Source organism: Hyperolius riggenbachi, chromosome 3 (genome assembly GCF_040937935.1).
Source record: "Hyperolius riggenbachi isolate aHypRig1 chromosome 3, aHypRig1.pri, whole genome shotgun sequence".
Taxonomy (NCBI): Eukaryota; Metazoa; Chordata; class Amphibia; order Anura; family Hyperoliidae; genus Hyperolius; species Hyperolius riggenbachi.
The window spans coordinates 282,397,338-282,423,366 of NC_090648.1; the positions used below are offsets into that span (position 1 = coordinate 282,397,338).

At 45.8% G+C, this 26,029-nt stretch overlaps 1 protein-coding gene and 1 long non-coding RNA gene across 5 annotated transcripts in view; one reads left to right on the plus strand and one right to left on the minus strand.

Annotated features, from left to right (window-relative positions):
- Positions 1–7,648: 7,648 nt before the first annotated feature.
- LOC137563676 (uncharacterized) lies at positions 7,649–25,424 on the minus strand. 2 transcript variants are annotated; one of them, XR_011030403.1, is made up of 2 exons: positions 25,150–25,424; positions 7,649–7,833 (listed from the first exon to the last, which is right to left on the minus strand). It is a non-coding gene; the product is annotated as an uncharacterized lncRNA (long non-coding RNA). The 2 variants fall into 2 exon arrangements; XR_011030404.1 differs by having other exon boundaries at positions 25,083–25,424.
- Positions 25,328–26,029, plus strand: part of FAM3C (FAM3 metabolism regulating signaling molecule C) — a 97,475-nt gene continuing 96,773 nt past the window's right edge. Inside the window, exon 1 of one of the 3 annotated variants that reach the window (XM_068276403.1) lies at positions 25,328–25,434. The gene's annotated coding sequence lies outside the window, so the exon portion shown is untranslated. The remainder of the gene's footprint in view (positions 25,435–26,029) is intronic. The other 2 variants (XM_068276404.1, XM_068276405.1) reach the window with 2 other exon arrangements.

Sequence of the window (26,029 nt, forward strand, 5' to 3'; positions counted from 1 at the left end):
AACCAGGATAGAAAGGACCAGTGTGGTTTGAATTATAAAACAACATATTTTTCTTATGAAATCTTTATGGTATGCGGGATTAGGGGTGTGACGGGGGCGTGATCAGGGGTGTGGCATGGGGCAAGTGTCCCTCTTTTTCATCTGAAAAAGTTGGGCGGTATGCTATTTCTCAGAGTCGGACATAGGCCCATGCAGGCTGTGTAGCCGCATAGGGCCCTTATGTCCTCTAGGGCCTATGCAGCTGCACCAGAGGTAGCGCCCGATTTTCTTCTAGGCTCTTCTCTGTGTATCTAACCTATTAGGAACAGTGATAATTGCTTATGGACCAATCATAAACAAGTATAAAATGCGTGCTAAATTAAAGGACACCAGAGGTGAAAATAAACGAATGAAATAAACGATTGTATCTATCTTCCTTCTCCTAAAAATGACTTTTTCAGATATCCAACAGTTTTATTTTATGTTTAAATCTAAGTTTGAAGTTTTAACTGTTTTATTGTTTTTGCTCAATGACAAATTCATTGAAGTACGCCAGAGCTAAAATCTTTTAATTATTTACCTTTTTATCTCTTTCCTGCTCTCAGAAGCCATTTTCTGCTAGGAAAGTGTTTTATAGTTGGAATTTCTCATCAGTGAGGGTCACACTGTAGTCACTTCCTGTCTGAGTCAGCCACTACCATACCTGATATTTAACACTTTCAGGCAGATAAAGTTATATGTGTGCTAGGCACTGTACATACACATGTCTATCTCATGTCACATGTCACCTTGGGTATCCTTTAATACTGTGCTAAAAGAATGTGACTTTTATGGTACTTTTATGGTATTGATATTATTCAGATCCAACCATAATCTGTTGTTAGTTTATTATTAGTTTGGCTCTGTAATGTTAACAAGCTGACACATCATTGCATTCCAGCAGTTCTGGGTGTGTGTTTAGCTATCAGGGACAACTAAGAGAAAATGTGCATACTCAGCAGTGATGCACTGTGGGACACCTCAGAGCTCACTCCAACCTGAATAATCGCAAATACCTTCTGTTTTAAGAAGGCAAACTTCTGTTTTGCATAGAATTTTAGTAAGGAGGCTTTTCGATCTCTTACATACTCCTAGGAGTTCTGATTCACCATGAGCTTGTTGAGCATTCTGTAGCTGAAAAGCAGAGAAGCATTTGGTATCAGTTTCCGTCATGTTTTGACCCCCCCAGGGAGGCACAGAAGGGCCAAATGAGCTTAAGCGATGAATGCTGCAGCTATGCGTTAATGTCAGAGTGAACCAGGCCTAAAACAACTCAACATCCATTTGCTTTATCATATAAAGACTGAGGGCTGTACATTTCTGCAAATTTATCTTTTTTCATCAATTCTCACTACGTACAACAAACATATTGCATTTGTTATGCCCAGGGCCGTATTTCTGGAAAGGCCACAAAAGGCCATGGCCTAGGGCGCTGAAAATTCAGAAGGATAAAAGGGCGGCAGGACCTGAGAGAGATAAGAGGCTGCATGTTAAAATAAATCATTTCTCCTGCTCCGAAGCCACCCTGCTTTGCTGCACACACAGTCAGAATTCCAGAGCTCCGTGTATTTTCCTTACTTCTTGGTATGCAATGAGACAGTGCTATCTCCTGAACATACAAGCTTCAGTTCAGTGCCAGGGGTGTAGAGAAACATGGATCACCATGTGCTTGCTGCGCAGTCTGTGACTCTGGTTGTAGACAGAATTTCTGATCCAGTAAGGTAAACATTTTAACAGAATTATCATTTACACTTTACAACTCAAGCTGGGCTAAACAGTGTATTGCTAGTCAGACTCTGTTAATGACTTGAGCCATTCCTTCTACTCTCTCCCCATGGATTGTAAATGTAATGCTGGGAATACACGGGTCGACCTGGCGGCTCGATTAGCCGCCGGATCGACCCCCGTCGCATCCCTGCCGCCGTCCAGATCGATTCCCGCTCGTCCCCGCGGGCACTTGCTTATCTTCCGCTCGATTTCCCACTATTGACCGCCCACGAGGATCGACTGGGGAATCAATCCGGCGGGTCATCGGACGTATCGTGTATCCCCAGCATTACACAGAAAGAGATAAGGTTTTTCTCCCTAGAGAAATGTATGGCAGCCCCTTTTAAGCTAAATCTTATCCCCTTGCTGGCTCATTTTAAAGGCAGCAGTACTGTAAATGTATGAGACAGACAACTCCTCTATAATTATAATTGCATATGTACTGTTGTACACTTTTGTATTGTTACTTTCTGTTTTGTATACCAAAAGTAATAACATATACTAAAAATTAAAAAATATATATTTGTACCATGTTGGCAAACAGTAAAAACAAAACAAAAAATCTGTGAAACAATCAGAACAATAAACAACAGAAAATAAATGCAACAGGTCTGTGATTACAGAAAAGCAGTGAGGGAGAAGAACTGCTCTGCTACTTCATGCCTGGTACACACCATGCAATTTTCCATGAGATAGACCGGTCGAATCGATTATTTGACAAGTCCAATCTGATTTCTGATCATTTTTCTGATCGACTTTGTATAAGTGATTGGAAAATCGATTCAACCCATCTATCTGGTGCATACCAGGCATTGGGGGCTCACTGCATTGACAGGTAAAACAATCATTCATCATTTTTCAGAGAGAAAACATTCATAACACCCAGGTTACTGTGTTAAGTGTAGAAAATGAAAAAGGATTTTGAATGCCAGCATGTTTCATTTCAAGGCTAATTAAACAAAGTTATTATACAGAAAAACAAGAAAGAGAGAAGTGGTTAAGTTTGCCAAGATTGTCAGTTTAACTCATCCAGTTGTTAATCTCCAGAATAAAGTAGTGATCTCAAATTTATTGAGACACACAGCAATGCTTGTATAAGGTCCTGTTCACACTGGCATTAAAGGATCACTATCATACAAAAAAGTGTAAACACATACGTTTCTTCTGAATAAAATGAGCCATAAATTACTTTTCTGCTATGTTGCTGTCACTTACCGTAAGTAGTAGAAATCTGACAGAACTGACAGGTTTTGGACCAGCTCATTTCCTCACGGGGGATTTTCAGCATGGCCTTTATTCTTTTATAAAGATACTCCCTGAGGCTTTGTTCACATTGCGTTCCGTTCGTGTGTCTGTCTGCGTTGTTTTTTTGTAGGCGTCTTTTATTTCCTGTCCGCGTTTTTTTTTTTTCGTCTTTTTTTTCTGATTCCCGGCGCTTGGGTGGGCGATTTGTTTTTGTGCTTAGCGGTTTTCTAAGCGTTTTTCCTGAGCGATTTTGTATTCACTCCCTGACGCAAGTCAGGAAGTGAACTCTTTGACCTGGAAAAGAATAAATACAATGTATTTATTCTTAAAAACGCAAGCGCAACCGCGTTATTGCACGTTTTTGTACGCGGTTGCCGATTTTCCAAAACCTTCCATTGACGTGGAATCGCCCCAAAAATGAAACACGCACCGCTTTCCTAGCCCACACCGAACGACCCGCGCTGGTATGAACCTTCTCATAGACATTCATTGGCCACGCAGTCGCGGGCGTTTTTAAAAACCACAGGCGGACGAAAATACCCCGAAAAACCGCTGTAGTGTGAACAAGCCCTGAAAAGGATTTAAACAAAGATGCTGACCAGCCTCCCTGCTCGCTGCACACTTTTTTGACCGTTGGATGGAGCAACTGCCATTTACTGAGCGCTTCTGAAAATAAAGAAGTCTGAGAATCCCCCCATGAGGAGATGAGCTGGTTTAAAACCTGTTGGTTCTGTCAGATTTCTACTACCTACTGTAAGTCAGAGCAACATAGGAGAAAGATAATTTATAGCATTATAGCACATATTACGCTGGAAAAATGTACTTCTTATTTGTATACGTTTATATGTACTTTAAGGCCTATTACACAGTAAGACGTTGCATTTGATGCGACGTTAAGGTCGCATAACGTGCCCCTAATGCAACGCATTGAAAGACTAACTTGGACGTTATTTAGCCCTGCGTTTGGTGCGCCGTTTTCATCGCACAGTGATAAAACGAAAACGGCGCATGCGTTAACAGTCTAACGCAGCTAAAAATGTGTATAACGCATAGCATGCAGTACTTTCATTTACCGTGCAGCGTTAGACACGCAACGTCTGCACTGTGAACAGCCCATTGATTTTTCATTGCTGTAAGTTATTGTGCGTTGTAACGTGCGACTTTAATGTCGCACTGTGAAAGAGCCCTCAAGGGAAAATGTTTCCTTTTAAACAATACCAGAAGCCTGGCAGTCCTGCTGATCTCATTGACCAAAGTAGTGGCTGAATCAGACGTCTGAAACAAGCATGCAGCTAATCCAGTCTGACTTCAGTCAGAGCACCTGATCTGCATATGCTTGTTGAGGGGCTGTGGCTAAGGCCCCGTTTCCACTATTGCGGAAACCGACGAGATTACGCAGTTTCCCTGCACATGAATCACACGGGGAAACTCTGCCATAGGGGAGAATGGCGGCGCCGGCCGAATCGCTTGCGGTAGCGATTCGGCCGGAACCCCCCACAGAATTTGCGGCGGAGGCTGCAATTCCCATAGCCGTGCATGGCACGGCTCATGGGATTCGCCTGTGATCCCACCCACCCGCTCAGTGCCGGCGTGCGTCTCACAGACGCACGCCGCACAAGTGGAAACGAGGCCTTAAAGTTTTAGAGACACAGGATCAGCAGGAGAGTCAGGCAACTGGTATTATTTTAAGAGGAAAAATCCATATCCTTCTCAGTTTAGGTTCCCTTCAAATTTTACAATTTTCGTGATAATGGTGCTTTAACTAAAAACCCGGTTTACACTGGCATTTATCAGAACTAAACGGACTGGATCGTAACAGATATCAACACATCCTATGTTAATCAATAGGATCCGTTCACATTACTCAATTAACCAGCCTGGCGGTATGGACGAGCTCAGCTCGTCCATCACCGCCGGAGGCTGCCGCTCAGGCCCTGCTGGGCCGATTTGCATGAAATAAAGTGCAGCACACGCAGCCGGCACTTTGCCAGCCGCGTGTGCTGCCCGATCGCCGCCGCTCTGCGGCGATTCGCCGCGAGCAGCGGCGAAAGAGGGTCCCCCCAGCCGCCCGAGCCCTGCGCAGCCGGAACAAATAGTTCCGGCCAGCGCTAAGGGCTGGATCGGAGGCGGCAGACGTCAGGACGTCGGCTGACGTCGATGACGTCACTCCGCTCGTCGCTATGGCGACGATCTAAGCAAAACAAGGAAGGCCGCTCATTGCGGCCTTCCTTGTTTATTCTGGGCGCCGGAGGCGATCGGAAGAACGCCTCCGGAGCGCCATCTAGTGGGCATTCATGCAGCCAACTTTCAGTTGGCTGAATGAAATAGTTTTTTTTTTATTAAAAAAAAACCCTCCCGCAGCCTCCCTGGCGATCTTATCAGAACGCCAGGGTGGTTAAAATGGATCCCTTCTGCCCATTCTTCTGAACGGAATGCAAGTTTGGGATGGGAGTGATTTTAACGGATAGACGGACACGTCGCATTGACTGCGCGCTAACGGAATGGAGGATTTCGGATGAAAAAAGTATGCCTTTTAAAAATTGATTGGTTCCACGGATCAGCTTTCATCCATGCATTGTGAACCAGGCCTGACTAACACACAACCTGCCTCAGAGGTACAGGTGCACTAATTCACTGATGCAGCATTTATCATAATGGTCGTAGACATAGACGCTATGTTTGTAACGTGTCTATGTAATTTTAACATTGGAAATATGGATATTTTTTTTTTTTTTTTTTTTACACAATTGTCTTCTATTAGTTTGTAAAACGATGTAACCTAGATCATAGAAAGAATTATTAAAAGAAGTAAAAAATGAGTCATACTAGCAGTGTACAATTTTACTAATAAATCAGGGTTGTTGTGGAGGGTTGTTGTGGAGGGTGTATGACAGTGCATCCTGATTGGCTGACGAGCACCTGCTGACCACTTAAAGGGACTCCGAGCAGTGCAGAAACTATGGAAAGATGCATATCATTTTAAAGCTCTCTTTCTCCTCTTTCCAATGATATATAAACCGCCGCCCTACGCCTTTTAGTTTTCGCTATTTTCGCGATTGAAATTGCCGCGGCCGCGATTTCAATCGCGAAAATAGAGAAAACTAAAAGGCGTAGGGCGACGATTTAGGTGTCGCCAGAAAGAGGAGAAAGAGAGCTTTAAAATGATATCCATCAAGCCATAGTTATATTGTATTACACAGGGCGACTTTTTGTCAAAGTCAGCAGCTGCATTCAGCAGAATGGAGCTGCTGACACTGGGGAAAGTGTCGGCCTGTGTAATACAATATAACTATGGCTTGATGGATATCATTTTAAAGCTCTCTTTCTCCTCTTTCTGACGACACCTAAATCGTCACCCTCCGCCTTTTAGTTTTCTCTATTTTCGCGATTGAAACCGCGGTCGCAGCAATTTCAATCGCGAAAATAGCGAAAACTAAAAGACGTAGGGTGGTGGTTTATATATCATTGGAAAGAGGAGAAAGAGAGCTTTAAAATGATATGTATCTTTCCATAGTTTCTGCACTGCTCGGAGTCCCTTTAAATGTAGCTGGATGCATGTACTGCTGTGTTCTATTGCTTGTGTGTGTTGAGTTTAGGATTCAGTATGAAGGCAGTGTTGGTGGGTTTTCTGGATGTGAGAGGTGCAGAGCCTGGGTGTGAGAGGTCCAGGCCCACCTGCACTCCCCTCCAGGTATCGCATGTTGGCCTTAGGGCCCCGGCTAGTGAGAGAGGCCCGGGGCCCCTGGCCATAGTGCGAGCCAATCGTGTGTTTTTAAACGTTTTCTTTCAGCTCTAGGACATGGCGGACAGGTGAGCAGTTAGGAAGGGACCCCTGTGGGAGGGATGCCTGCACGGGGCGGTCCTGCTAGCGACGCATTCTTGCGATGGCGTCCAACTGAAGCCTCCCACCTGAATGCTAATGGATGCTAGATGTGATATGGCAGGTAAAGGGTGTATGATAGTGCATCCTGATTGGCTGACGAGCACCTGCTGACCACTTTAAATGTACCTGGATGCATGTACTGCTGTGTTCTATTGCTTGTGTGTGTTGAATTTAGCATTCAGTATGAAGGCAGTGTTGGTGGGTTTTCTGGATGTGAGAGGTCCAGAGCCTGGGTGTGAGAGGTCCAGGCCCACCTGCACTCCCCTCCAGGTATCGCATGTTGGCCTTGGGGCCCCGGTCAGTGAGAGAGGTCCGGGGCCCCTGGCCATAGTGCGAACCAATCGTGTGTTTTGTTGTGAAGGAGTGGCACAGTTCCATGGAATTGATTTTGCGGCAGAATCTTCCATTCCACCTAAGGTGGAAATTCCCCCAAACTGTCTTATTTTACACCCAGGGCACTTATTGTGCTTTCACTTTATATCACCAGTTGAGTATTCCTAAGTGTTATAGCAATAGCTGACGACATAAACAGCTATTAACCTCTCCCCATAGAAGACATGGGCCTGGGTTTGGATCACTCTGTGTGCAGTTTGTAAATGGGGGGTGTGATAGATTAAAAAAAAAAATGAAGCCCTTGATCCAGAGTGAAAACTATGGTAACTGTTTGCAGGCCACAAACGATACAATAAAATTATCCGATTTTACAGCAATTCAATAAAAACGATTGAACAGAAAAATAGAAAACTTTTTTTTAATATGTTAGAGAAATCTGATCGAATTTCCAATTTTTTGCGATAAGAGTCGATTGGGAGTAGTAGATTTTTCTGATCACATTCTATGGAAATTGAACAGTGTGGGGTAGTTTGTCAGTTCCGGATTGTGTAGACCAAAGCAATTTTTCAGTGTTCAATCTTTTTTTCCTAAATCGGAGAGAAATTGAATACACGTGTACATTGGTCAGATTTTTCAAATGTTACAATCAATCAGAAAAAAAATATTGTTATTCTTGAATTGAAAAGAAATTTTAAAATATGTATAGTGTGTAGTCACCTTTAAAGAGAACCTGTAATGAGTAAACATATTTAAAATAAACACATGAGGTAACTTCAAATGAACATTGCATAGTTACCTTGCCATCAGTACCTCTCAGAAGCTCACCATTTTCTTCTGACAGTAATCCCTTCCAGTTCTGACAACATTTTGTCAGATCTGAAATATATCAGTTGCTGTCAGTAAAATATCAGTTGCTGTCAGTTATTTATCAGTTGCTGTCAGTAAAATATCAGTTGCTGTCAGTTATAGCTGAGAGGAAAACTGATGTACCAGGTAATGTCTATGTTTCCCTATGGCTCAAGTGGGCGATGTTACAGTTTAACAGTGTGCTGACCAGAAAGCTGTTATGGGTAATGGCCATTTTAAAAATGGAAACCGGAAAATTCCATTGATCACAGTGAACAAATAGGACGCGGGACAGGAGAAAGACACTAAGGAGTAGACTACATGGAAGGTAAGTATGACTTGTGTATGCTTATTTTGACTTTTCATTTTCAGTTCAGGTTTTCTTTAAAGAGGAACTCCAGTGAAAATAATGTAATAAAAAAGTGCTTTATTTTTACAATAATTATGTATAAATGATTTAGTCAGTGTTTTCCCATTGTAAAATCTTTCCTCTCCCTGATTTACATTCTGACATTTATGACATGGTGACATTTTTACTGTGGGCAGGTTATGTAGCTGCTGCTAGCTGTTTTGGCTGTTAGAGACAGCTGTACACAGCTAATTCCTGTCTGTGAACCTTGTTACATTGTGGCAGTTTGCCCAGAGTACCGCAGTCCCAGAGCTTCTTGTGGGAGGGGTTTCAGCACAAAATCAGTCATACAGCGCCCCCTGATAGTCTGTTTGTGAAAAGCATTATATTTCTCATGTAAAAGGGGGTATCAGCTACTGATTGGGATAAAGTTCAATTCTTGGTTGGAGTTTCTCTTTAAGTGGGAGGTAGAAAAAGTGTTGTGTGAGTGCAGGATACTACGATTGTCTTGTCAGACTCATGGGCAGGTGTGATAACCATGACCAGAGTATTGTTTTTTCCCATCAGTTTAGGTGTTATCTTCAGTTATTTGAGTTTTGATCACATACTATTAATATAATTCTCCAATGACCATAAATGTTTTAGGACTGCCTATGTAATATTTTTCTGTAGACAGGAAAGTCATGTCAGGATGGCATTGAGTAGTAGACACGAGTTTGATTGTACACTCCCTGCAACATTCTGGGTTTTGTTCTCATATTAAATATTTTTTTTAATAACTGTACTCATTTTTAGCTCTGCCATATATTTTCTATAATCTGAATTAGTCTGGCAAGTCATTTCAGTGCAGCACTTAAGCAGGGCCAGACCACCTATAACGCCACCTGAACTGCATGCGTCAGGCGGCGTCTTCCAAGGGGCCACCCGCCCCCTTTCCCCCATCCCCTGGCTGCAGTTTCAAGACCTGCTCTGAAGAGTACTGGTATTGGAAGGGGGCAAGGTGCAATATAAAACCCATATTCCCCAAAAAGCATCTCCTCAAAGCATTGCAGCAAATGTTGCCAAAGGGACAGGTTTTTATTAAAGGACAACTATAGGGAGGCTGCCATGTTTTTTTTTTTATTTTGTGCCATACCAGTTGCCTGGCTGCCCTGCCAATCCTCTGTCTCTAATGCTTTTAGCCATAGACCCTGAACAAGCATGCAGCAGATCAGGTGTTTCCGACATTTATGTCGGAACTGACAAGATTAGCTGCATGCTTGTTTCTGGTGTTATTCAGACACTGCTGGAGGCAAATAGATCAGCAGGGCTGCCAGGCAACTGGTATTGCTTAAAGAGAACCTTAACTGAAAATAAAAAGTTAAAATAAACATGCACACATCATACTTACCTCCTGTGCAGTCCGCTCATCAATCTCTTTTTCCTCTCCTGCATCCCATTTGTCCACTGTGATCAACGGAATTCTCTGTGCTCCATTTTGAAAATGGCCATTACTCCATAACAGCTTCCTGGTCAGCACACTGTTAAACTGTAATATCACCCACTTGAGCCATAGGGAAACATGGACAGTACCTTGCACATTCAGTTGTAACTGACAGCAGCTGATATATAACTGCCAGCAACTGGTATATTTCAGTTCAGACAAAATCTTGTCAGAACTGGAAGGGATCACTGTAAGAAGAAAATGGTGAGCTTCTGAGAGGAACTGTGTAATATTCATTTGCAGCTACGTCATGTGTTTATTTCAAATAATTTTACTCAGTTCAGGTTCCCTTTAAGGAGGAATAAATATGGCAGCCTCTATATACCTCTCGCTACAGTTGTCCTTTAAAGCAGTGTTTCTCAACATTTTATTGGTATGTACCCCTTTTAAAACCCTGTACTCACCAAGTACCCCCTAACATAATAAATGTACATAAATATCCCAAGTACCCCTTGACAAATATTTATTTAATTGTAGCACATGATAATTGGTTCTAAACAATTTCCAAGCATTTACTATTGCTTTTGATTACCTAAAATACAAATTTAGTGTAGTTTAAATAAGATTTATCATTTTCTAAAACTCTAAATTTGTTATTCTTGGTTAAGTATATCAAACCCGAGTACCCCCTGGAATCATCAGAAGTACCCCCTGGGGTACGCGTACCACATGTTGAGAACCTAGGCTTTAAAGGACATGTACTCTCATTGTTTGATGCAGTAACCAGGCACCATCTTTACAATGCTTATTTAATTACAGTATCCTGACAAGACCTGCTGGCAGACTTCCCAATCTTTTTTCCTACTAGTGACCTTAGCCCGTTTAATAACGGGCTCTAGGTCTGTCACTGCCACCACCTGTCAGCGCTCATGCGCGTGCCCGCCGCGTGCACCCATCGCACGCGAGCACATGCCCGCTCGCTCGTCCATCCCCCTAGCTGTCCTATTCATGTCCGAACAACAGCTGTCCCTGTGGCACATGCGCATACAGACATGGGATGCAGAGACACAGGGGTTTTATTAGGTAGGATTATATTAACTGTTGTTTGATAGACAATTTGATTATGGTTTGTGCCTACCTGTTGATGTCTGCCGGTGAATAACTAATTTGATTACTGTTACTCTGTACACTTATTGTAAAACTCTCAGACCTGGAGCCCACTAAAATCACTTTTCTCAGCGCTTTGTGATTTGAAAAGCTCTTGCTCATGTAATGCTATGGGTGTGATTGCACTTGAGCGATGTGATTTTATAAAACTACCCCATAAGCATTGATTTAGTGAGAGCTTTTCAAATCACTAGCGCTTAGGAAAGGCTGCTAGTGGGTTTGAGCCCTAGTGGGTAGGAGCCCCTGGGCAGCAGTATTAGCTGAGGGCCTTTCACTGGCTCTAGGCATAGATACCGTCATGCGCCGCCCCTCTCCACCACAAATTCACCATCCTGTCCAATCTGCAATTTTGATTGGTTTCTGAATGATCAAACAAACAACCAAGTTGGGGCATTGATCTTCAGTAGATCTCTTAGGGCAGGGATGTCAAACTCAAATACAAAGTGGGCCGAAATCGAACAGTGGAACCTAGTCGCGAGCCAACCTCAATGTCTACTGGCCACGTTATAAAGTTCCCTGGTCTCTAATGGCCCCCCTCCAACTATGCATATCCCTGGTGTCTAGTGGTCCTCCACCCTCCCCTATACAGTTCCCTGGTGTCTAGTGATTCTCCTACCTCCCCATACAGCTCCCTGGTGTCTAGTGGTCAACACCCTCCCCTATACAGTCCCCTAGTGTTTAGTGCTTTCCCTCTACCCCTCCCACATGGCTTTCCTGGTGTTCTAGGGCTTCACCTCCAATATAGCTTCCCTGGTGGCCTAGAGCGGGCCAAACATAATGCAAAGTGGGAAAACCACTTGAGGGCCAAATTTTACGTCTCTGAGGGACAGATTTGGCCCACGGGCCGGAGTTTGACTTGTATGTCTTAGGGGAAAATCATATAGTATATGGGCACATTTAGACATAAAACAGCTAGGCAAATATGCACAGCCGACTTTGTGTGCACTTTACCATGAAGAGTGGGGAGGGACAGTGGAACAGGATACTATCTTCTGCAAGGAAATTCAGCAGAGGTGGAAATCAAATACATCTGATTGCTATTCTCTGCAGCACACATGGCTGCACAGGACATGAGGTACATGTACAGGAATAACACTATCATATGATCTAATCATAAATAATTAGCCTGGGCACAAACTACCTAAGGTTTGAGCAAGGATTTAGACTTGTTCAAAATCTACAGTCTCTTCTTGGGTTCATTGAATACCCCTAATCTGTTCTGTATTCCCTTTTTTCCACCACTCAGCCGTAACAAGAAGCATTATATGTGGAGAGGACAGTGTGCAGAATGACTTTAAGGCCTCGTTCACATCTACCTACGGCAGATGGTCGTGCGATCCGAATGCAGCGCATACGATCGCACGCCATCTGCGCCGCTTCCGATCCCATCCATTGACAGTGATGGGATCAGCTCTGCGCTTCCGGGCACAAGGCATGCAGCAGTACACAAGCGCTTCCTAGTGCATCGTACTGCTGCACAGCACAGTAGATGTGAACGGTAGAAGGGCAGTCTATGCCCTTCTGCCGTTCCTGCGTTTCAGCACATCATACGTGCTTCCAAATGTGCACGGAAGCGCGTATGATGTGAACGAGGCCTAAGAGAATGCTTGGAGTGGAACTCTAGACAGAACTATACAATTAGCTGTGGAGAGAGCAGAGAATGCTCACATCTATAATAATACAATAACATTTGTAAAAGCGCTTTTCTCCTATAGGACTCAAAGCGCATGACTGTATCTGTGATAAGGTGATTTGCCATTATTAATGATGATCATAAAGTTTTAAGGACTACTATGCAAAAAATTGAAATACATACATTTAAATGAACATTTCTCCCAGAGAAAAATGAACTATTAATTGCTGTCCCATATAGTTGGTAGTAAAAAAAAAAAATATGGACAAATCTGTCAGGTTTTGGACTAGTTCATCTCTTCATGAAGGATTCTCAATTTCTTTATTTATAAAAGCACCTACTGAACTGCTCAGCTTCACTGCCAAAATAGTGCGCAAACAAGTAGGGAGGCTGCCTGACATCTTTTTATAAATGCTTTCCATGGAGTGTTTTTTTGAAGAATAAAAGTAGTACTGGGAATCCCCCATGAGGAGATGGATGTATAGAAGATATGTCAGCAACATTGGAAAAAAGTAATTTGTCGTAGTAGTAGTACTTTATGTTGGGAAATTTTTCTTTTCATATGTATGCATTTTAAATTTCAAATTTTTTTGGGCAATAATTGTCCTTTAACTAGTTTACAACCAAGGGTTTTTTACCCCAACAGCCTAGAGATATTTTCACTTGTCAGGGCTCCTTCCTTTCATTCGCCAATCACTTTATTACTACTTATCACAACAAAATAATCTATATCTTTTTCACCACAAATTAGGCTTTTTGTGGGTGATACTTATTTTTAGTAATTACCTTATTTTCTATGCATTTTATAGGGAAAAACAAGAAAAAGAGTGAAAAATACACTATTTCACCAATTCCATCCCCCATAATTTTAAAATAAGCAATGCTCCTATACAGTGGTGCGTGTCAGGCGTTGCGAATTCGAATTTACCCGTGATCACGGGTAGATTTTCATGGTTGCTGAAGTTGAAGCCGATTTCGAAGAGCTATGCTGTTGCTCAACTCGAATGTACCTGAATAGCGCTCTCGAATTTGCGAATTCTGCTTCAGTATCCAGGGGATGACGTCATCGGGCCAATCAGAAGGCCCCCAGCCGAGGCCCTAGCAACCAATCAGAGGAGGGGAGCCTGGCCCTCCCCTCCTCTATATAAGGCGGCGGCCATGTTGTGGAGCCCGTCCTTGTGTGACTGAGCGGTACTGAGAGCATCTCCAATACCTCCCCATCTTTTGTATCTATATAAAATAGAAGCGCGGCTAATTTTTTTTTATTATTGGAATTCCACCTTGCAGCAGAAGTAGAAAGCAAGAGGAACATATACTTTAGTAACAGCTATGCAAACAACCTCCTGAGATTACCCTGAAACTGAGAGAACTTACCATACGATTACGGTACTAGCAACTTTGTGTTGAATATGAAAAATGTACCCTTTTAACATTTGCATACTGTAATAGGATTAGATATTTAGATCATGTATGCACATCACACAGTAAGGCTACGGTGCATAACGTGCACCTAACGCAAGGCTGGTGCTCTTCGATGTGGATGTCAGTGAGCCGCGTTGTGCAGCTCACTCTGGCGTCCGTGATGCGTACTCATGGACGCATGCGACATCACGTGGTTCCGCCGGCCAATCGCCACACAGAGCGGCCGCACCAGGAAGTAAACACTGCATGCCACAACGTGCATTAAATATTAATTAGCCATGTGCCTGGCGCTCTCCGCTCCTCCCCAACCTGACTGAGCATGTGCAAACAGTCTAACGCGGCTTAAGCCACCGTAACGCCGTAGCATGCTGCACTTTCGGAAGAACGTGCAGCGTTACATGTAACGCAACGTGGGCAGTGTGAACAGCCCACTTGTGTTACATTGCTGTACATTGGGGGAGCGTTACAGGCTGCACTAACGTGCGCCTGTAACGTCTTAGTGTGTAAGCAGCCTTAAAGTGGCCAGATAAAATATGTGCAAAAGTTTGCCATAAATAGTAACAAGCAGTAGGTTACTAAACACCATGACACATCAAGCTTAGAACAGGTAACTGGACAGTTATGAGATGCACTTTTGCCTTTACTTACGTGTTGAAAGTCTGAGTCACAGTATTGCTCCACAATATTTATTTAGCAGGGATAGGTAATGCCTTTACAGTCAATGTTAACTGGAGTGGCACAGTGCAAATTTATACAATGTTATACTGTAAATTTCTACAACCACACTGTACAGGCAGCACCCTACTTATAAACGACTGGAGTTAAGAATACATACAAACAATGTTTCCATGTACAAAATATACAGTACTGTTTTTATTACTTATTTTTGTTGTTTTATGTTACAGTATCGTATACACTGTTGTATGAAGTTTAAAATAAATGAAAAACCATGTTCAAAACAGCAAAAAAAAAGTATATGTTCAAATCCAGAGTTGTGCGAAAAGTTGTGCGAAAGTAAATGCTTTAGCCACGTTTCATAATGTCTTATGCAGGACTCAACTTACAAACAAACAACCTACCAGAATTTAACCCGTTTAATATGGAGCTAGGGGACCCTCTGCAGCCATAACCTCAACGCTTTTGGAAAAGTTTACCTTAGGAGTGTGTTTATGGGAATTTTTGACCATTCCTCGAGAAGAGTTTTTGTGAGGTCAGGCACAGATGTTTGATGAGAAGGCCTGGCTCAGTCTCCACCATACTGCATCTCAAAGGTTTTCTGTCAGGTTGAAGGAATGATACTGCACAGGCTAGTCAAGTTCCTTCACACCAAACTCGCTCATCTGTGTCTTTATTTGCCTTGTTTTCTGCACTGGTACATAGTCATGCTGGCACAGAAAAAGAACATCCCCAAAAATTAAAACCTCCAATTTTCCAAAATGTCTTGGTATCCTAAAGCATTCAGAGTTCCTCTTACTGGAAGTAAGGTGCCAAGCCCAACCCCTAAAAAACAACCCCACACCATTAACCACCTTTGGCACACTGCAGTCAGGCACATAAGGGGGCTGATTCATCAATGCTTAACAAACTAAGCAGCGTGGGTTAAACCATGCTATGCGTGATCCTGCTGTGTAGCATGCACTCTTGAAGTTCCACATGATGGGATGTAGTGTGCCCACGATACTTTACCAGCGCGGCTGCTACTATGTTAATGTAGTAGCGGCCGCACTAGTAATGGATCGCGGCAGCGCTACATCCCATCGCGCAGTACTTCAAAGGAGCACATGTAATTTTAAAAGTGCACTTTACGCAACAGACCCACATGTAGCTTGCGCTCAGTGGTCTAACCCACGCTACTTACCACGTTAAGCATTGAATTTATTTTAGTATGTATATAGCGCCGACATACTACGCAGCGCTGTACAGAGTATATTGTCAGTAAATGTCCCTCAGAGGGGCTCACAGACTAATCCCTACCGTAGTCATATGTCTATGTATGTAAGATGTAGTGCATGTATCGTAGTTTAGGGCCCCATTCACACTTGAAATCTGCAAAATGGTAGCGCTTAGCACTACTGGTTAGCACGGGTGATTGCACTGCAATTAGCGCAGTAAAAAAAAAAAATCACTGTACACTCTTGCGATTCCCGACGATTAGCGCTTGGCTTGTTTAAGCACTGTACCGTGATAGCTTGAGAATCGCGGCAGAATGCTGCAGGTAACACGTTTTGCAATTGCCGTTTGTCACGGACGGTTGCGGGGCCGCAGACGCGTCCTGGAACCGCCCATGAAGAAAAAGCGATCGCACTCGATTCCCTGCATCGATTGCGCTTCAAATCGATACAATCTGGGTTGAGTGTGTAGGGGCAGCTGAAGTCCTTTTCTTAGCAGAGAGAGAGCACCATCCTAAAGGCTGGATGGCTCTTTTGATATGCTAATGAGCCTGGGCCCAGAGAGTCCCTGGCTTCAAGCTGTGCTGATGGCCCATCCATCAGGTATAAGGTGACAAGCACCATGACAGAACCAATCTAGAGTGAGGAAACTCAGACACTCCGACTCCTTTTCCCAGCAGGGAGCCGACATGTGGCTTGCTGCTGCCAACTTCAAAGAGCCTTTGCCTGGGAATGACCTGGTATAAATCCCAGGGGTCTCTCATATTCCATAAACTGCTATATGTATCATATTTTCTGTGTTGCCAGGCTGGCAGACCCTCCAAACTAACAGAGCAGGCTTGACCCTATCTGGCGCTGGTTCTGAAGAAATTTCAGACCATCCTGAGGGAAAGACTGCCAGTTAGGCAGTTCGGAAGTGCCCTGCTGATACCACAAGGGTCCCACCCCTCATGTTTGGTATCAGGCTGCTGGGTACATCGAGGCAGACCTGAAAATATTAATAAATCTGCCCTGACCTGTACGGTTCTGTGAGATAGAGCCCATATATGGTTAAGGCATGATTTCTGGCCCCCAGGACAAGGGGAGGACTCATCTCATGTTCTAAGGGGGGGTGTGGGCCCGCTCTCACTCCCTCCTACTGAATCAGGGGCATAAGAATGGCAGAGGAGCCAAACTCAGGGTCCTCCACCCTGAAAACACCTTGAACTCATCAGGTGCCAGCTTGAGGATATGCTGGCATCCACCTGGTCTGAACTCTGATTGAAACCCAGAACTCTGTTTTTCCCACAAAAAGGACATCTTTCCAGGAACTAAGTATTTTTCTCCCTTCTTTTATTTTTTATACTGGCTATTACTGTCTTAATAATTGTGATTTTAATAATTGTCTGTATATATTAATTATTTATATTGCGTGAATAAACGACTTTCTCCAAGTCATTCACTGTCCGCTACCCTGCTTATCAGCACACACAGAACTGATCCCGGGTCTCTGAAGATACGCTACTGTTTGTTTGTTGTTGGCTAGACAGAATACCGTGTGTTTAACCGTTTTATTCGCAGGACTAGTCAGTCAGTTAGTGGGCTCCACGGTCCCATGGTAACCGCGGTGGTGGCAGTTTACTCTGAACCAGTGGGTGACGTTGTAATTACCCGTGTCTCACAGGCTCCCTTCTGAGTTGTCTGCGGCTAATTCTTAACGGTTCCTGCGCATTGACTGCGACCAGAGTTCGCACGATCCGTGCGCTGGCACCGTTTAGAAGGCTAAGTGCGGTCAGCCACTAGGGCTCCTGTGACAGTGTTAGGCAGCGGGTGGGATCTGTGTTGTGCTAAAAGTATCTAAGATAGCGCTAGCGCTATCAAGAAACGAACTAATTCGTTGGTGTAGCTGGAAGGCAATATATTTTTTATATATACAGAGAGACTGTGTAGCCAGTACCCCTCCCCAAAAGTTTTATTTTATTTGGCATGGAAATGTCCGGGAATTACCAGAACATGTGCCTGTCGGACCTGCAAAATCTTTGCCAAGCGAGAGGCATTGACGTCAGCCGCAGGAAACAACAGGACCTGATAGCAGACTTGTCCAGATGGGATACCCAGCAACTGCAGGAGCCGGGAGTGTCCGCTGAGGTGGATACCAGCCCATCTGACAATCGAGGGGAACCAGAGGCTGAAGATTCTAGGCGTACAGAGGTTGAGCATCCTGCGGGCCCTGTTGCAACAGTTACGCCAGAGACTGTCAGTATAGACCCCAATCCCAGAGTTTCTGAAAGTACTCGCCTGGAACCGGCCAGTACTGGACTGTCCATGGGTGCTGACCCGGTAATGCAGCAGGCATTACAAAAGCTGATGGAGACTGACCTGGACAAGTACCTGCAGTACATGGCGGAGCAAAAGCGAGAGGCACGAGAGGAACGGGAGCGCCAATCTGCAGAACGCAAAGCTGCTGCTGCTGCTGCTGAACGCCACGCGGAGAGGGATGCCGCAGAGGCGCGGGAGAGACGACAGCATGAGCTCAACATGGCAAAGGTTCAACAGGCCAGCCGGAGTTCACCGCCCAGCCTCCCTGCTGAAGGAGCTGCACCACCCGTAAGTGCAAAATTTAAATTTGCTAATATTGAAAAAGACACAGACATTGACTTGTTTTTGCGGTCTTTTGAAAAAGCATGCCGTCAGTATCATCTGTCCCAAGACCAGTGGGCCAGACATCTGACACCTTTGCTGCGCTACAAAGCGCATGATGCCTTCGCAGAATTGCCTGCGGAGAAGGATAATGATTATGCTGCTATAAAAGAGGCTATCATTACTAAGTACCAGCTGACGCCAGAAGCCTATCGGAAAAAGTTCAGGGCCTGGCAGAAAAAGCCTTCTGATTCGTACCGAGATGTGGTCAGCAGCTTGCTCACCACAATACGCCAGTGGACTCTAGGCCTCACCAAAGGGTCTTATGGCGTCCTGGAGGACTTGATAGTCCTCGAACAATTTCTGAACATTTGCCCTGCTGATGTACGACAGTTTGTGTTAGAACGCAGGCCGGCTTCAGCCACTGTCGCTGCAGACCTTGCTGAGACTTTTGCAACTACCCGGGTGGCTGATACCCGCAGAACTGTCCCATCCAGCTGGAGAAGAGGTCAGCCCAATACCTCGGCAGACCCTCCTGCCCCTGTGAGCCGTCCGCCACAGAGGCCACCCAGCGCAGCTGCTGCACCCAGGCCTGCAGCGCCTGGAGAGGTCACCTGTCACTACTGCCGACAGCCCGGACACATGAAATTCGACTGTCCGGAGCGGAGACAGACACCACCAGCACCTGGATCATCTGCATCACCTGCACCTCACCCACAGCAGAGGCAACCCGCCAGCGAACCACAGCCTGGATCATCAGATTTTGTCCTGTTTGCCCGCGGAAAGGAAATCCGCGACCGAACCGACCAGCAGCAACTTGTTAGAGTGAACGGCAAAGTTGTCACCGGATTTCGAGACACCGGAGCTGACATCACGTTAGTTCACTCACACCTTGTGCCAAAGGAGAGCATCAGCTCCAGCCGATCCCTTGCCCTTACTGGAGTAGAGGGCACCCTTTTTCACATAGCCCACGCGACAGTGAAGCTGGATTGGGGATTAGGGATCCACGAAAGGGTTGTTGGGGTTATGAAGGATCTCCCAGTCCCTGTGTTGCTGGGGACTGATTTGGGCAAGCTTGTGTCCTACTATGAACCTGCCACGACCGCCTTGTCGCTCACGGAAGGAGACGGACTCTCCACCCACCACCAGGTACTTTATACACTTGGGGGAGCACCAGGGGGAGGCGGGTTGAATGTGCCCAGTTCAAGGGTACCAGGTTCAATAGTGCCTGCTTCAAAGGCACCTGAGTTTGATGTACAGACTGTCTGTTGTGATGATGCTGTAACTGTACCTGAGTTTACTGTACAACCTGTCTGTAATGAAAAAATTTCTATACCTGTCAATGTCATTACTGCATGCAATGATGACTTGAGTAATGTCCGTCTGTGCCATTCTGACAGTGTACCTGTGCTAGCAGTACCGCGCAGCTGCACTGCTCAGAACCCGAGCTCAGAACAGGTGGAGGGGGTTCCGGCCTCCTCCCCCTCCTCTGACCGCAGGGATGAGACCTTTCAGCCGCTGGCCTCGTGTGACATGAGCCAGTTGGCTGAAACTGACAGCGCCGTATTCTCAGCCGCACTACAACGTGACCCAAGCCTGGAGGTGCTCAGGCAGCAAGCCGCTGAGCCCCTCGCAGACGGGGCCGCTTTCAAGGTGTACTGGGAAGGTGGGAGACTGTACAGTGAGTCTGTACAGTCCCCTACAGGTAGATCCCACGCGAATACCAAATGGCTTGTGGTCCCGAGTGCGTTCAGGGGACATGTGCTGAAATCCGCACATGGTAATCCTCTGACAGGGCACTCGGGTGTCCGCAAGACACTTGCCGGTATTCGGAACCAGTTTTATTGGCCCCGGATGAACAGGGATGTAGCAAACTACTGCAGGGCATGTGCCGTCTGTCAGGAGCTGGGAAGGTCCAGGGATCCCCGCGGGGTTCCCTTAGGTCCACAGCCACTTAGCAGGGGAACCCTGCGTGGGCTGGCTGTTGACCTAACCAACCCACTGCCCGTTGTCAGCAGTCCCGGCAGACACCACGTCCGACTGCAGTGGCGCAAACGCCCTGTCCAGAATGGTCCATGTCGGGTCAACCCTGAGGGTAGCAGATCGCGACCGGTCCAGGGGAACCGAGCCACAGGCTCCAATAGGTTTTCCCGCCGTACCGGCAACTCGAGGCCCGTCAGCCAGGTTAGCGGCGCCGCCACACATCTTGCGGATGCGTGCCTAAGCCGCAGACCAGGGGGAGGGCTGTCACGGACGGTTGCGGGGCCGCAGACGCGTCCTGGAACCGCCCATGAAGAAAAAGCGATCGCACTCGATTCCCTGCATCGATTGCGCTTCAAATCGATACAATCTGGGTTGAGTGTGTAGGGGCAGCTGAAGTCCTTTTCTTAGCAGAGAGAGAGCACCATCCTAAAGGCTGGATGGCTCTTTTGATATGCTAATGAGCCTGGGCCCAGAGAGTCCCTGGCTTCAAGCTGTGCTGATGGCCCATCCATCAGGTATAAGGTGACAAGCACCATGACAGAACCAATCTAGAGTGAGGAAACTCAGACACTCCGACTCCTTTTCCCAGCAGGGAGCCGACATGTGGCTTGCTGCTGCCAACTTCAAAGAGCCTTTGCCTGGGAATGACCTGGTATAAATCCCAGGGGTCTCTCATATTCCATAAACTGCTATATGTATCATATTTTCTGTGTTGCCAGGCTGGCAGACCCTCCAAACTAACAGAGCAGGCTTGACCCTATCTGGCGCTGGTTCTGAAGAAATTTCAGACCATCCTGAGGGAAAGACTGCCAGTTAGGCAGTTCGGAAGTGCCCTGCTGATACCACAAGGGTCCCACCCCTCATGTTTGGTATCAGGCTGCTGGGTACATCGAGGCAGACCTGAAAATAATAATAAATCTGCCCTGACCTGTACGGTTCTGTGAGATAGAGCCCATATATGGTTAAGGCATGATTTCTGGCCCCCAGGACAAGGGGAGGACTCATCTCATGTTCTAAGGGGGGGGGTGTGGGCCCGCTCTCACTCCCTCCTACTGAATCAGGGGCATAAGAATGGCAGAGGAGCCAAACTCAGGGTCCTCCACCCTGAACTCATCAGGTGCCAGCTTGAGGATATGCTGGCATCCACCTGGTCTGAACTCTGATTGAAACCCAGAACTCTGTTTTTCCCACAAAAAGGACATCTTTCCAGGAACTAAGTATTTTTCTCCCTTCTTTTATTTTTTATACTGGCTATTACTGTCTTAATAATTGTGATTTTAAAGAGGAGCTGTTAGGTATAGGGTCTCAGAGAAAATAAACACATATATCAGTAGCTAAAGATTGGCTGTACTTACATTACATATGCATTTCACTGTCCACGTTTGGATTTCACAGAATTTGTATATAGTATATGCAGAGAATGATGCTCCTGACAGCTCATGGCAGGTTCCATGTTTGTGAAGCCAAATGTGTCGTCATGTCCTGCCTGCTTCTGATCACAGAACAGCTCATACTGAATAACACTAGTTTGCAGTGAATATTAATGAGCCATGTGGCTAGGAACAATAGCGGACTCCTGCAGTGTACGCTGCCCCGAGATTTATCTGTGCTGTGGCTGGACTGAGTTTTAGAAGCTGCTGAAACTTGATCCCGTCTTCTCCTTAGCAGCCGAGGGGAGGGCCCCAGAATGCTTTGCAGTATGTTATGCGGCTTGCGTCCTGCTTAGGTCTAAGCTTTGCTGATAAGCATACATCAAAGGTAAGAGAGATCTTTATCTTCAGTAATGTCTTTTTGGCTTCCTTCTAAACTGTTTAACACAGGAGACTAGAGGTTTAAATTAGCTTCTGCAGCCTGACAGTTACTCTTTAATAATTGTCTGTATATATTAATTATTTATATTGCGTGAATAAACGACTTTCTCCAAGTCATTCACTGTCCGCTACCCTGCTTATCAGCACACACAGAACTGATCCCGGGTCTCTGAAGATACGCTACTGTTTGTTTGTTGTTGGCTAGACAGAATACCGTGTGTTTAACCGTTTTATTCGCAGGACTACTCAGTCAGTTAGTGGGCTCCACGGTCCCATGGTAACCGCGGTGGTGGCAGTTTACTCTGAACCAGTGGGTGACGTTGTAATTACCCGTGTCTCACAGGCTCCCTTCTGAGTTGTCTGCGGCTAATTCTTAACGGTTCCTGCGCATTGACTGCGACCAGAGTTCGCACGATCCGTGCGCTGGCACCGTTTAGAAGGCTAAGTGCGGTCAGCCACTAGGGCTCCTGTGACACCGTTAATCGAAAAATGCACGCAATCTGCAGCAATCACGGCAGTGATATCACTGCCATAGGGTTATAATTGCACTAGCACTTCAGTGATTAGCGGGAATTGCCCGCTAATTGCCATAGTGTGAATGGGCCCTGAGGGCCAATTTAGGGGAATCCAATTAACTTATCTTTATGTTTTTGGGATGTGGTAGGAAACCAGAGTACCCAAAAGGAAACCCACGCAGACATGGGGAGAACATACAAACTCCTTGCAGATAGTGCCCTGGCTGGGATTCGAACTGGGGACCCAGAGCTGCAAGGCGAAAGCGCTAACCACTACACCACCGTGCTGCCCCATTATTCTGCTGGCATCTACCAAAACCAGACTGGTCCATTACATTGCCAAACAGAGAAGCCATCGGATTGCCAGACAGAGAAACCTGATTTATCACTATAGAGTATACGTCTCCACTGCATTAGAGTCCAGTGCTGTGTACATTTACCAGCTTGCCGGCAGTCTGATTGCCCTTTTAGGCCTCATGCACACCTAAAATCGCAAACGCAACTGTTTTTGTGTGCTTTTCCCCCCTCCCAGCGCTCCACTGTGCGCTGCGTTTCTGGTAAAAGCACTTTTCTAAGCGCTTTTGTGATTCACTCTTTGACGCAAGTCAGGAAGTGAACTCTTTGACCCGGAAAATAATAAATACAATGTATTTATTCTTTAAAATGCTCACGGAATCAATGAAAGCGATTTTGTGAGCATTTGTTTTTCCTATACCTTCCATTATAGCAAAAATTCCCTCAAAATGGTACAGGCACCGCTTTGCCGACTGCAAAGCGGGCGCAACACGCTGATATGAACCTTCTCTTCTAAAGATTAATTGCCCAAGCGTTTTATGGGTAATTTTGAAAATCGTCTGCGCTTGAAAAAAGTGCAAAATCACCCTTAGTGTGAACGAGCCCTTATTTCCTTTAGCCAGCGTTCACATTGCCTTATACAAAAACCTGAATGCACCAGGCACTGCACTGGCCCTAGGTCAGGAACCTTTTTGACTAAAAGAGCCATAAACGCCACATATTTTAAAATGTAATTCCGTGAGAGCCATACAATACGTTTCAAACTGGCACACTGTGCATGCGCAGCAGAGGGCTCATGTCCCTGTTGCCATGGTGATGTGTACACAGTTGATCCTTCGGGCAGCGGAAGTGTCAAGACACGTCTTCAGCTTCTCTTGGGTTTCAGCAACATCAGCAATTTCCCCAAGAGCCAGACAGTAGAAATACCCACTAACAGCTTGTACAATTAGCTAGCTGACTTTGGGGTTAATTCACTTTGTAGGACGAGATCCCCACACTTTGGCCCAATAGGCTACTGTCAAGTGACAGACAGCCTATTGGGCCAATCAAAGTGCAGGGATCTCATTCTTCAAAGTCACTGGACCTGACAGGGTCCAGGGTGGGACAGTTAGCAGCCATTAGTTTTGGGGGTAGCGCGCGTAAGTAGTGCATGCTATAGCAGTAGCGTGCCTACTTGGAAAATTTTACTTGTGCCGTCAAACTAAGCGACGCTGCTTGAGCAGTATAGTTTAGTGAATCAACCCCTGTGAGCCAGATGTAGCCATCGAAAGAGCCATATCTGGCTCCCGAGCCATAGGTTCCCTACCCCTGCCCTAGATCATTAAATGAGAGGCAGTGACGTAGCAATAGGGAGTGCAGAGGTTGCGGCCACACCAGGGCCGTTGGGCCTCATAGGGCCCTCCCTCAACTGCAGTGTTGTTAGCTCTCTATTGGTCCTGTGCTGGTAACAAACACAGACCACTTATATCGCGCTTGTCTCCTCGCGGACTCAAAGTGCCAGAGCTGCAGCCACTAGGACGCGCTCTATAGGCAGTAGCAGTGTTAGGGAGACTTGCCCAAGGTCTCCTACTGAATAGGTGCAGGCTTACTGAACAAGCAGAGCCGAGATTCGAACCCACGTCTCCTGTGTCAGAGGCAGAGCCCTTAACCACCACCCACTATTCAGCCACTTCTATAGATGCTTTGAATGGTTGTTCTTGGCAGGTTTTGGGGCGCTCAATCAATTGATATCTATCTATATATAGTGTTTTTTTTATGGGCGGGGGCACAATGTAAAACTTGCACTGGGGACCATAGCGCCTTAGCTACACCACTAAAGAGATGAATATCCCTCTGGTCATTCCACACGTGGGCACAAAACATCATGCTGTGAGAAGTCGGCTACCTGTAAACAAATAAACTGACATAACAACTGCCTATTGCGAAGCGGCTCCATCCGTCAGTTTTTCTACCTTGCTGAACACGTCCTATGTAAAATGGCGGAGACGTCAGCTGAGACTGTGAGGAGGCAGCAGGAGGCAGCCAAACACCAGCAGTGCTGAAGTGGAAAGGATAGAGCGGGAGGGGTGGACGGGGAGAGGTGGTTCTTGTTTCTGTAGTAGCAATAAAGCTTGCAACAAATGACCAGTTGTTCCTGTTTTTGTCGCAAGGGATGACGGGACCTGTAGTTTTGTTCCTCTGTTAGCGGTTGATCTCTCACTGGTCGGTAGACAGGAACGTACGGCGCATATTGGAAGGTTAGTGGGTTTCTGTATGTCTTTTCCTCTCTGCTGGGCTCCATCAGGGTTTCATGTGTTCCATGTGTCGGATTGTGGGAATGGGAAGACGCGGCATTCTATGCAGAGTGGCCGCGCTGCCCCCGATATACGTGATTCCGTTACAGCTATTCTGTGTTTCTTATCAGACATGACAAGTAGTGCCTGCCGGTGCCGTGCCTGCATCATTGCCATGCATTGTTCCAGCCCTGCACACACACCAGGTGGAGGTGAGCCATAGCGGCGTGTGCTGTCGCTGTGGATACCTGCAAGCTGCTCAGCTAGGCAGTGTCAGCTTCTGCACTTTAGGGATAGTCCAAATACCCCATAGGATATTTACACGTGGATGTCACAGTAACCAAGCGGGGACATGGGAGCTGGGAAAATACACATGTATATTGGGGAAGTGCAGCCCCCTCTTGTAGTATACAAAAGTAAGGATTCATGATGTTCTAAATGTACATACATAGACCCCCACCCACATAGCTTCTTGGTTGAATTAGCTTACTGTATAAACATCCACCTGTGACATGTTGTCACCCACCCATTTACCTCCCTACAGGTTCTCCTAGAGAGA